The sequence below is a fragment of the Plectropomus leopardus genome, chromosome 7 (assembly GCF_008729295.1).
Source record: "Plectropomus leopardus isolate mb chromosome 7, YSFRI_Pleo_2.0, whole genome shotgun sequence".
Classification (NCBI taxonomy): Eukaryota; Metazoa; Chordata; class Actinopteri; order Perciformes; family Serranidae; genus Plectropomus; species Plectropomus leopardus.
In genome coordinates this window covers 19,986,563-19,999,245 of record NC_056469.1, presented here as the reverse complement: position 1 = coordinate 19,999,245, position 12,683 = coordinate 19,986,563, and the positions used below count along the sequence as shown (strand labels likewise).

Sequence of the window (12,683 nt, the reverse complement as noted above, 5' to 3'; positions counted from 1 at the left end):
CGGCTGCAAAACAGTCAGGGTACACAGTCTGGTGCACACAGCCACACGCAGTATATATAGCATTTAGATTGATGCTCGTAATATAGAAATGTTTGAAGTTTGAAAGCATGGAACTCAGGTACTTTCAGCTGAACAGCATTATGTGTTAAAGTTTGCATAAAAAGCTAAAATACAGTCTATAGCATCACCCAGATGGGCTTACTACCAGGATGTTAAAAAAGCAAACCACTGAAAAGTTCCTTACTTTTATAATGAAAAATTATTTACCATAGTTGCTAGTGGGAAAAATTCTCTCAGTCTTCAGCAGGAGGATTTTCTCTGACTCTAACACTTGCATTACTGTCTGTTCATGATAAATGAAAAGGTACAAATCCTAATGCATATGGGTTTTTTTCTACTGTACCAAACATGCACCGAACTGTGACTTCTGTGCATGGTTACACCCCTAATCTAATTATTGAAATATATATATATATTTGTCTCCTAAACAAGCAGGATCATTGAGATGCTGTAGTATAAACACAGCTCAGTATGGGTGCAGCATGGCACATAAGCAGCAAAAAATAAACTGTATGTGAGATGCATCACTTGATGTAATGCCAACTGAACATTTGAGCGTACAGTATGTGACAGCTTATGCGTGTTATCGCTTACAACCACACCATCCTGTTTCCTGACTGGCTGACATGTAGAGTGAACCAGAAGCCAACGAGCAAAACAAGGCTTCTGCTCGGCTGTGGAGCACAAAAAGCTGCTCTCCAGTAGCAGCTGAGCGACAGGCTAATTGGTGCTCAGCATGGGGAGAGACAAAAGTGGCAGTGATGTCACTCCAGGGTCATGGGGGACTCTGTCTGGGGGGGGGGATCCTCAACCCTGCGCCACTCGGTACATCCACCCATTCTGTCCCTTCCACCCATTCACATCTCGTCTGACACTGAAATACTGAATGTGTATGACTCTAGTCATGACAAAGAATGATAGTGTTCCCTATTTATGAGGCACTCCGGTCAAGACTGCCTGTGAATAGCTCTCCTGCACTTCTCACAAAGTTTCCCAGAATCCTTTGCCATAATAGCTGGGTTGTCATTCACCCCTTTTGGTGTCAAGGCTGTGCAGAGGCAACCCTCAGATTCTTGTTTTTGAGGTACATGCCATGTTAGGCATCCCCACCCCCCTCTAAGCAGACGGTAAAACAATGGCACTCTTTGTTTCTCTTCCCACTTTTCATCAAAGGGGGGGTTGGGTGATTCTTTTTCAGTGTCGGACAGAAACAAGTGCAGCCTCTCCTCATTCACGGCTGTGCCAGCTAGAGATGTCTTTGGAGTGGCACAAAGAAAGCAATGCTGTCTTCTGTGAGAGACAAGCTGGGTATCACTGCCTGTTTCTCCCTCCCTCTGACCGCTTTCGTTGACTCATAAATGTTGTTTCATCCGCTCAAGTCCCTTTCATCATTCCATCTCTCCCATACTCGTCCATTTATCTTGCTCTCCCAGAGAGATGACTTCTTGTATTCTAACAATTTGCCCTCTCTGTCTCACTCTGTCACAGGAACCATCACTTTTAGCAGGAGCAGCTTTACTGAGTCAGACGAACACCTCATGCACAAAACACAATAATAAAGTGCCAAGCAGAAATTCACAGGGTTCAAGCAGTCGGGAAACAAACAGGAGATCAGGCAGAGTTTTTATCCTACACATACACAACAAAAGCACACACAAATAGTAAGTCCCTTTTTGACAAACACATGCAATTAAATCCGCAAGGAGATGTTTCACTCTTGTTCCGGTAAAAATACACCAAAGAGAGGCAGCCAGTGTTTTAACAATGAAACAATAAATCACCATTCATCAGACATCTTAGTTACACATGTAAATGTGACATTACTCATTGTGCTTTTTAGTGCCAAGGTCTCAAACGAAAAGAAAAAACTAGAGGGGGACTTCAGTATTTGGTGTTGTACATGCAGATACGAACAAAGGCGGAAGAAGAAAGAGAGAAGAATACACAAATAAGAGACACTACCCCACAGTGCCCGTATTCCTCTGTTTTCATCCTCACCAACTATTTTTAGACGCGCAGTGAGCCAGACTTTTGTTGATATTTTTGTCATTGATAACTTTGAGATGCTAACTTCTGGAATCAAGAGATTGACAGCATCTATTAGTGAATTTAACTCCACGTCATCAGATGGAGCATCTGCATCGATGCAAACCCCTCCTTCCTGATCCCTGTCCTCAACGGCAGCTAGCCGAGCATGCCCTGTGCGCCTCGACTAGCAAATAGACCACTTCACCTGCCCTGTTGCTGTAATTGGAAAGAAGATGGGTCTCTGCTCAGAGAACATTTTCACCTGGGCATGGCAGTCAAATTGGATGGCTCGATGATATATCCGATGTATATTCTGCAGACAATTTACCTAAAGCCTCCCTTTTTGACACCTGGCACTTCTGGCTCTGCCCCCATCCCGAGGGTGACGTTAAATACCTGAGCTCTCTGTGAGGTGCTCTGAATTCACCTGCAGGCTGAACAGTTACTGTGATTACTGTGGCGTGGTATCATTACGAGACATAAAAAGTGCATTTGGCAAGGTCAAAGTACAGTTAACATCAAGTTTAAAGAGAACTATCATTATAATGCACTACAAACACATTTATAGATCATTTAAATGATCATCTAAACGTTGAATGGCCTGTTTATCATTCAGTAAAACACTCCATGCATTTCTCTCAGGGAATATGTGTGTGTATTAAAGTCTATTTTCCTTTCAGTGGGAAAATGTCCACTGACTCTAAGGATGCCACAATGAGGACATTTTCCCAGCGAGCGATAAACTCGTGAAACAGCGGTGTTATTGATTAAACCGGACATTTTACAGTCAAGATATAGATAGTCGAAGCTCAATATCTATAGAGCGCTGTATTAAGTTATGCAAATGCAAAACACTCCTTACTGCTGCAACTTAACATTAAAGGCATTTAACTGGTGTAACTGGTGAGATACAAGTTGACTTTTATTGTGAAGTAGTCGCAGGAAATGCAATGTGTCAGTGAGATTAGCAGTACCACTATCAAAAATGCAACTACATAACATAACAGTGGTCATTTTCAGCATTCACTTACAGCAGATCAGGTTGAAATATTGCAGGGAGTGATGGAACAAGAGGGGGCAGCCTCAGTGAGCTTTTTGGTGAGGAGCTGCAGGCGACTCACTCCTTTTACCTCTAACTGATAGAGCAACTGTAATAACTGATGTTATTACATACCATATAAGCATTAGGGCTGCCCCTTAAAAATTGGAGGCCTAAATCATCAGACGGAGACCTTAGGTCGTCTGAGATTGCATTAAGCTGAGCGGTCATTTATTTCTGTGCTGTGTTCCTGTGAGGACATTTTGATCCCCTGATTTTTCTGCAGTCTCTGGCTTTTGTTGATATCTATTGTTATCAAAAACATGTTGTTGCACATTTGCAGTGATTAGCACCGTAAGCTTGTTTACTATATGACGTGAATGCTGCTGTGACACTGAACGTCCCGCTGAGCCCAATCAAACTTTTAAACTTTGTATGGCAAATAAAATGAATCACTGAATATTCATATTAAACAGAAAAATCCATTTCAACTGGCATGATTTGGAGTCGGGTCAAGTCCCAATAAGCATTGGGTTTAAATGCATAATATTGCCAAATTGGTGCTTTTGCTTTCGGCTTTGTCACCAAGTTTTCTTGTCAGCCTACTCCCCTTACTCTCATCACCTGTTAAGTGAAATCTGCCCCTTGCAGCTCTGTGCTACAGAACAAAAACTTTTATTTATTTATTTATTTTTTTAATTGCAGTGTCAGTCATGTGGCATATTGGTAAAAAAGCATAATAACAGAGTGGGCCAGTAACAACAACACACAACAGTATCACCAATAACCACAGCAAGCCCAACTCACGTTAATCTAAAAGATGACTGTGTTCATTAGTTTGAGCATCCTAGGTTTGCATTTTAGAGTTAATAAATCACTGTAATATGTAATACAGCATAAATAATCTTTTGGGCAGCATAAAAGGGGCACTAATTTGTCTAACTGGCATGATAAACTGATTTGTGTAAATTCCGGTCTTTATGTTTCTCTACAGACTTCAATGATAGAGATAACCTGCTGCTATCTTTAACAGCTGTTATGACTCAATGACTCCAATCTTGGGATCGGTAAATATAGGATATGTGCATAAATCTTCTGAACTCGCATCTCCCTCGGGATTTCTGTTATTCCGCAGGCAACACTGTGCGGGAGTTTAATCCACTACACTACAGTTGCTCATTAGGAAAAGACAGGAAGTGAGAAGGCAAAAAGGTTTTCCTCACAGAGTTTGAAGGCACTCGTGCAGTTTCAGACCCCCGCATAGATCAGGAAGGTTGCTCACTTTCCTAAAATCTTTAGCTAATCCCCAGAGAACTGAAAACATCACACACAGGGATTTTCTGTGTAAGCCACAGTATGTTTGTGTCGTTAAGTTTCCCCTCACAGACCCTCTCAACACCAGCTGTCTCTCATCGCTCACAGCATTTTTCAGTATATCACATGTGTCTGTTCTCTCTGTTGATACAAGACAAAATAGGTCACCAGAAAAAAAATACATAATCAAATCTAAATCTAAAGTAAAACTTTCAAATAATAAAAAAAGTGAAAACTATAATGCATGAAGCCTCCTGTAGCCTGTGAGATTTTTGCAATCTTAGAAGTTTTATGCAAGCTACACTCTGTGACATGGATCTTAATAAACTTGGGTAAGACATCAAGTTTGATGTATGCAGACTGTGCAATGACATCAACTACTGGCTACGACATAGCTCCATCAGTGTCTAAAAACAGAAACCGTGCGTCATCCATTTATGTGTGTCTGAAAAAGTTTGAAGAGGATGAGGAGGTGAATGTGGATGCGGTCGTGGCTGACAAAAAGAGGCCAACTTGGCACGCCAGTTTTGCAACGACAGCTCAGAGTAAGTATTAGCATCTATTAGCATTTAGCATGCATTAGCAGAGTCAGTGCATCATTTTATGCTGCACTTCTGTTGGTTGGTTAGTAGACGCGGCTCGTAACAGCAGTCACACAGTGCGATGGTCATCCCAAATTTCAGAATTTGATCCTAGGCTGTCTTCGCACGATCTTGACATTTGCCATCCTTTTACCATTTTACCATTTTATTTTAGAGCCATGACCAAAGATATCACTACGTTTCTGTCACGATTGGTTATCTTTCATCTACCCAGAACCCAGGAATCAATGCACAGATCCAAAAATATAAACACCGACAAAACCAGCAAATATTCTCATTTAAATGAAACCTATCAACTTCTCTTTTGATTTATTGTTTAACTTGAAACGCAATAACATTGTCAAAGACTGTGCAGTCCAGTTAGCCATTTTGGTCGATTTGATTTCTCTCCCAAAAAGCTATTAGGTTATTCTCTTAGCTTTTTACCCTCAGGCAGGAGAAGCTCTGAGGCCGTGCCTCAAGCTACAGCAACAGTGCCCACATATGGCTCTTGATAAAGCTTAGTCCATGCTGAATTTAGAAGTATCAACTCATGTATGCTAATGCAATGTCATAGGGAGTTGTAAAATCCTCTTGGAGTTGCTCTCAAGTCTGGATCACCAAAGTGAGACATGCCATCTGCCAGAGTGCAGAACTGTTCCTTTATGAGCGCGATACCTTTCTGCTTAGACTCCTCAGCAACTAAATAACCTCAAAATACATCAAGGGACCCACCTAAAACTCTCACAGATATTCTTCATCTATAAATAAGCAAAACTTTGCCACAGGCGGCGTGGAATCATTTTAGCTGCCCGGTAGGAGGGAATAGACGGGGCGCTGAGTGAAAGCACGGTGGGGGTGATTTCTCCCGACTGTTCGAGGACATTGCAAAAGCTGTTTGTCATGATCAAAGTGTTCACAGAGAGATTAGGTAAGCAAAGCAATATGTCTACCAACATGCACACGCTGCCACTACCTATCCTTGCCCCCGCCCCCTCAGTGTAAATAACCTGAGTGTCAGCCGCTGACCCGACAGAAAATTGCCTTATTGATCCCTGCAGCGATTTTCCAGCGCGGCCTTTTCTCCTCAGGACCCACAGCAGCAGTTTTGTCAGAGGTACTGTAGGGGGAACTGTACTGGAATAAATCTTTGTATATGTGTGTGTGTTATGGTGAAAAGGTTTATTGGGAATTGGGAGATTAGATGGTCCTGCTGAGTCATTTTTTCTCTGACTCTGGTGAGGCACATGGGAAATCGCCTGTGCAGATATTCAGTTCCCATGGAAGCGAAAATGGGGAAAGGGCATGCATGGCTACTGAGCTATCTCGGGAAATACATTCCTCTGGCAAATCAAACAACAGCAGACACATTTTCTTCCTTTTCCTCCATTTCCTGTATACTTAGCAGTAATCTACAGGAGACCCCTGGGGTGAGACTCTGTCTGAAGCAGAGAGGCAAAGCGAGGGTCTGTCAGTCCTCTCTTTGTTCATTCAGCCCGACTGCACTCCTCAACACACCTCAGAGGAGAGTATCATAACATGTAAACACACAAACACCAATCTGTGCTTGAACTTCTTTGCTTTGCTCAGTTGAAAACCTTTTCTCTCTTTGCATTCAGGCTGCTCTTGTTTATGAACCTTCAGGTGAAAAGAAGGTTAAGGAGGCTGCCCCAAAAATATACCATCAGTAAAACCCCTGGAACTCATTCCTAACTCTAAATGTTTGAAGAAAAGGTACAGCGCTGAACAATTTCATGCCTTTTTAATGCCAGTGTACTCAAGGTGCTCATCGGCATGCCTGGGATAACAGCTGAAGTGAGTTTTAGCTCGGCAGGAAAAAGAAAGGTGCCTTTTCCAACACAAGCTGGAGGTAAAAACTAAGGTTTGAATTAAGGAGCAGCTTAGGGAAATTTAGATTTCTTTCCCCATATGAGGAAGAATTATGAATGTGCAGGTTCCAGCACTATTTTACTCAACAAAATTAGACCTTCTTGTCAAATTTAATGATGACTTCACCCTTTCATCCTAGATTTTCAAAATGTATTGCTTCGACAAAAAAGTAAAATCTGATGAGTTAATTTTACTTTTTTAAAAAATCTAGGTCAACGATTGCCTAGAAAAATGAAAGTAGATAAAACGTTAAGTCTTAATTTATGTTTGCTTTACACCAAGTTGTTTAGTTTACTTGAAATTTAGCTGTATTCACTTAATTTTTTGAAGTCATTGCAACATAAAAATGCAACATGTTATCCTAAATTCAGCATTGTCAAAACCCTCTTAGTGATTATCAAGTTAAGACAGCCTAACTTAGTTTACTGAAGTTGCTAACACTTAGAAAATAACAAGGTGATTCCAGTGGTCATTTTTAAGTTGCATCAACTTCACAAAATTGTGTAAATACATCTAAATTTCAAGAAAATGTAACAACTAGATATAAAGTAAACATCTGTAAATTAAGATTTAAAGTTTTATTCACTTTTTTTTCCAAGGAAAATAAAATTATTTAAGGGAATCAACTTTTTTAATTAATTAAAGTAAAAGGTGTTATGTGCAATTTCTGGCTACATGCTCCAAAAAAATACGGGGCAGCATTTCACCTCCTTCCACCATTCTCCTCCCCTCAAGATTAAACAAGCATAAAGAACCTTGCAGTATCCTCACAAATATCCAATGAACTTTACAAACTTACAATTTTACTTTTTTTTAACTTAACCTCATAACAGTCATGCCAACATGATCAATCTACTACCTGAGTCCATTCAAACTTTAGAATCACCAGTTATACAAAAACTGACTAACTGCAGGGCAAGAAAATGTAAAATCTGACCAAAATGCTAAAACTGAGGGCTATTTAAAATTACACTGCAACCTTATAATCTAGGTCTAAGACTAATCTAGGACTGGAGGTTTGTCATGTTCTTTGGGCCACTCCTGAGCAGTTTTTGTGGAGAGGCATGGCACATTGTCCTGCCATCAGGGAGTGTCTTTGCTATGAAGGGGTGTTCTTGGTCTGCAGTGTTTTTTGGGTTGATTGGTGTGTGTCATGTGGCATCAAGATTTCCCAGCAGAACATAGTATTTTAAAGAGATGATCAATGTTATTTATTTCACCTGGATTTAATGCTGTGGCTAATCAGAGTGTATTTAGTCAATAACATCGGCTTCTATATTTGAATGATATGATTTATGGTTCAGTTTTGTAGAAAAATGGATATTAAAACTGTTTCATGGAGGTTTATGGGACAGTTAATTTTGTAAACTGATTTGTTCTTTTTTTACATACGTGTCCTTTGAGCAGCAGGAACTAAATTAAAACCAGATGCCAGAAATGACCCTGGGGACTCATAAGACCTCCGACACAATTCAAACACTCAACGGAGAGAGAGGAGGAGGCAAATGAGGAGGCTGAAAGGAAAGACTGCGGGATTATGAGGTAAAAGTGAATGATGCAGGAAGGAGAGAGTGAAGGAGCGGTGAATTACAGCTCGCCTTTAGCTAAGAAAGCAGAATGTTGGTGCACACAGCCACATGACTCATAAATCTCACTTGTTTTGCTTGTGTTGTCCAATAAAATAAAGCAGTACTCTTAAAAGGATGGGGGTGAGTCCCTACAAAGTGCTGAAAGGGCACTTTCCAAGTGCTGCTCTCTTGGACCTTTGAAGTGTCAATAACATGCTGCAGGAAATTCTTATCCTCGTGTTCTGCACTGTTTTTGTTTGTGTGGATGAGTGTGAGGTGACCTTTGACCCTGATATGTCTGCATGGGCCGAGGCTGACAGTGATAGTCGGACAGGCAGGCAGCTGATCTCTGAGGAAAAAAAGTACCACCGCTGAGTCCACTTCCTGTTTCCTGCTTCAGATCTGGGAAAAAAACATGACCATTGTTTCCCGCTGCTGAGCCGGTATCACTGAAGAGCTTTATCTGTAACTCGAGGGTAGTTTGAGGCCTCTGAGACTCTTTGATGTCTCTGTATCTTACAGAGATGAGTCACTAACGCAGATTAAAAATGACATTATGAAATGAGATCTCAGATTAGACGCAGTAATTATAGACATGTAGTCTGCAAGGAGGTTGAGTTTGGAGGGACAAAACTTTCGCACTATTGTAATGTATTTTCAGGAAAAGCAGAAACCGAGGAAATATTGTACATTAATGCAGGTATGTGTTAGTGAGGTGGAGTGGTTGTTAATGAACTTCATCAGCTCATGTGTGCGTGACTGCACAGAGAGGACGAGCTCATTCAGAATAGCTGGATGCTCCAGTGTCATATACCAAGTTACATTAGAGATGAACTCACAGGTCTCTGTTGCATTTTGCATATAGCTCATATAGACCTCCTGAGTTTTTTTTCTCTCTCCTTTTTATATTTATTATTATTATTATTATTATTGCTGTCATTATTATTTTTTATTTTATTTATTTATTTATTCTCTTTTACTATTTATGTGTACATGCTTATACATCTTTTAACGTCACTCATTTATTTACTTTTTCTTCTTCTTTTCATTTCTTTGGTTAAATTTTACTTACCTATTTATTTATTTTGACTATGATTACTACCATCATCATTATTATTACTATTATCTATTCATTTAATCTATTTTTTTTTTTACCTGCGTTTGTCTTTTTGTGACTGTTTTTATTTTTTCTTTTCCCTTACATTTTATTACTTCTTCTTGTTACAATTTGAGAAATGCACAATGCTTATAACTAGTTGATTTGATCTGTTACTGCCCTAAAAGGAAACTACAATAAAAAGTATGATTAAAAAAAAAAAAGAGATGAACTCACAGGGCGTTTCCACCAGGTACACATGCCTTGGTACACATATTGCGTTTCGATTGTGAAAAGTTTTCAATCGAACCTTTAGTACCTCTGAAATCGCCCCCATTTTTCATCACCCCTCTGCTTAGAGTACCTAACACACAAATCCTGTACTACAAGGTGGAGTTAGAAATGCTGTCTGTTGATTGGTCAGAATAGAATCAACACTGTGCTCATGGCTGAGCTGTGGCTGGTTCAACCACTGTTCATATCATGGCAAGTTTTTCATACATTAGTAAACTTTAATTAAATGAAAGGATGTTTCACAGACTTTAGAAGCAGATGCAGACTGAGAAGAACAAAAAAAATTCAATTCACTGGACCAACTGCACGCAACCTTTAAGGTGGAACATTTGCTCGTACTGTTACTTAATGTATGAGAAGAAAACATGAATCCACCAACACAACTCAAATTTCAATACGATACGACAACTACCACAACAACTGACCACTTCATCTGTTTTTATTGTCTATCTTGGATGACATACACTTAGTGATGAGTGCATCTTCAAGCATTTAAAAAAATCTATTATTTGCAACCGGATTATGTGGCCTGCATCTTAATCTTAAACATGTCGGAGCATCATCGTTCCAGTATGCTCGGGCAGCACTAAACCCCTGCTCTTGCCTGACAAGGAGTCAACGCACAAACACCCTATTTTTAAATATACCATCAAGAGAGACTTTCACTCCAGCCTGCAGCCCTTTCTGTGGATTATAAACAGGGTGCAGACTTCACGCTCTATCACTGGTAAACACGGAAATACAGAAAGTGCTGTTGGACAGCGCAGTGAATGACAACAACCCTGTCCACATTAGGAGTACTGTCTGCAGTGGAAACACTAAACAGATCTAGGATCTAAGGTCTTGGTACATGTTCATAGGTTTTACTTTCGGTTCAAAAGGTACTCTACCCAAAGCATTTGATGGAAATGCAGCTACAGAAGAACTGCGAAAGGCCCGGGGTGTTAAGGGCATTCAGAGGCTGCACTATTTATGCTAATGCATGTCAGGAGACTGCAAGTACCCTGAGGCGTTGGCACATTTGAATCCATGTTTAAATGTTAAACGGATGAAAAAAGAGCCGATTCAGCACTAATATGACTGAAGGGGTGAGGTAAAAGGGAAGTCTATGGCAGGAGTTAAAAACAAGACAGGACAAGTAAGACACAAGAAAGGCAGAGCTAAATTATAAAATTTGGAAGAAGTAAATTCGGAAGTAAATTAAAAATAAATGTTTCAGTCGTGGCGACAGCTGCTCCATCCTCCTCTCTCCCACCTCTAGTTCATCTGATTAATCTGTGTGTTGTGCATACAGTGCTGACCTCCGCCGTCATTCCAGACCCACCGTTTTGCACCTGCCCACCAGCCACCACTATTAAATTTCCCACATCAACTCATCATCTGACCCTGCCATCTGCCCACTCAGCTGCTCCTCATTCCTAACATAAAGTATATATAGAGGATAGGTATCAGTTACACTATTTCAGATTGTCAAGGTTGCCTCAGTGTTTTACAACTACGCTTGTCTGCCCCACAAATTTTTTCATCGGTTCTGACAGTCAGAAGCCATTTTTACTTGACGTGTGATTCAAAAGTTTCATTACGGTTCTTTGGACAACAACACAATATTTGCTGATATCACAAAGTCTGCTATGATACAATTTTGATTAATTTCAAGTCTGGGGATCGATATGAAACAGTATCAGTCAATATCATCACTGCTGTTCTCTTGGCTGCTTACTGTTGTCTGCTGCTAGCACTGTTTGAATGTTTAGGAAAGAGGTGCCAATTTCAAAATAAAGGTGTATCTTAAAGATGAAGATATGTATTGAAATTTTCAGTTTGCGTTGATGATATTGGATCGTTGATATATCAATGCAGATGTATTGTTACAACCCTAATTTTAACCACATTGTCCCTCCCCTGAGTTAACATTTGGGTAAAAGATCTGTGGTCAAGATTTAGTATATTATGTAAGATTTTTGGGGCTGTACCCACAATCTTGGGGGGCTTTATTGCCTGACAGAATGGCCAACTCATTTTGTTCCCATCTTTAGTGTGACATTGCGTCCACTCCTAACTGATTTCTACAGGACATAGAGATTCGATTGTCCCTCACCAATCACTAGAGACCAACGTATCCGCCTGAATCTAACATCAAGACACACTGACACATTGCCAAACTGCTTGTTTTGCCAGCACGAAGCAGAGCAAAGTAAAAACAAACTGCAATGCCCGGCAATATTGAGAGGACATGTCGATATGGAACAGCCTCGATGGCGGCGTCTATCTTGTCTACAGCACTCGCCATTGTTGACAATGGGAGTCCCACCCATGGCGCTGATTGGTTAATTTTAAGTCCCACAACTAATCATCAAACCCTAATAAATCCTATTTCAATAGGCAATACGTAAACTGCAGATGTAGATAAATTCTTTTGTGACAAAAGAAAAAAAAAGAAACACCTGTCGAGGGACTAAGAATGAAAAATAGCCTTTTGCCTACATATTAAGGCTCATTACTTTGCACTCAAACATCTCTGTTAAATGAACCAATAAATAAATATAAATAAAAACAGTTGTTTTTTCCAACTCTGGCATGGTTGTGATTGGTGAGGGGGGGGGGGGGGGTGTCGTCGTATTACATTAAATTAAGAGTGGGACAACCCAAGGAGAGTCTGTAAAGAAAGTATAGCTTTTGATATATCCTCAGGGTTTAAGTGACTAGGATGCTACATTAGAAAGAGCCGTTTTGATTAAGAAAATAAAGACTGCGTGCGAAGCCCATAGCAACAACTCCTCAATGTGGGTCTTTGTTTAGATTGGGTTTCATCC

The 12,683-nt window shown here is 40.3% G+C and overlaps 1 protein-coding gene across 2 annotated transcripts in view; it reads right to left on the bottom strand.

The window, feature by feature from the left end:
* LOC121945100 (mannosyl-oligosaccharide 1,2-alpha-mannosidase IA) overlaps positions 1–12,683 on the bottom strand; it is a 231,244-nt gene that overhangs the window by 193,728 nt on the left and 24,833 nt on the right. The window lies entirely within an intron of this gene.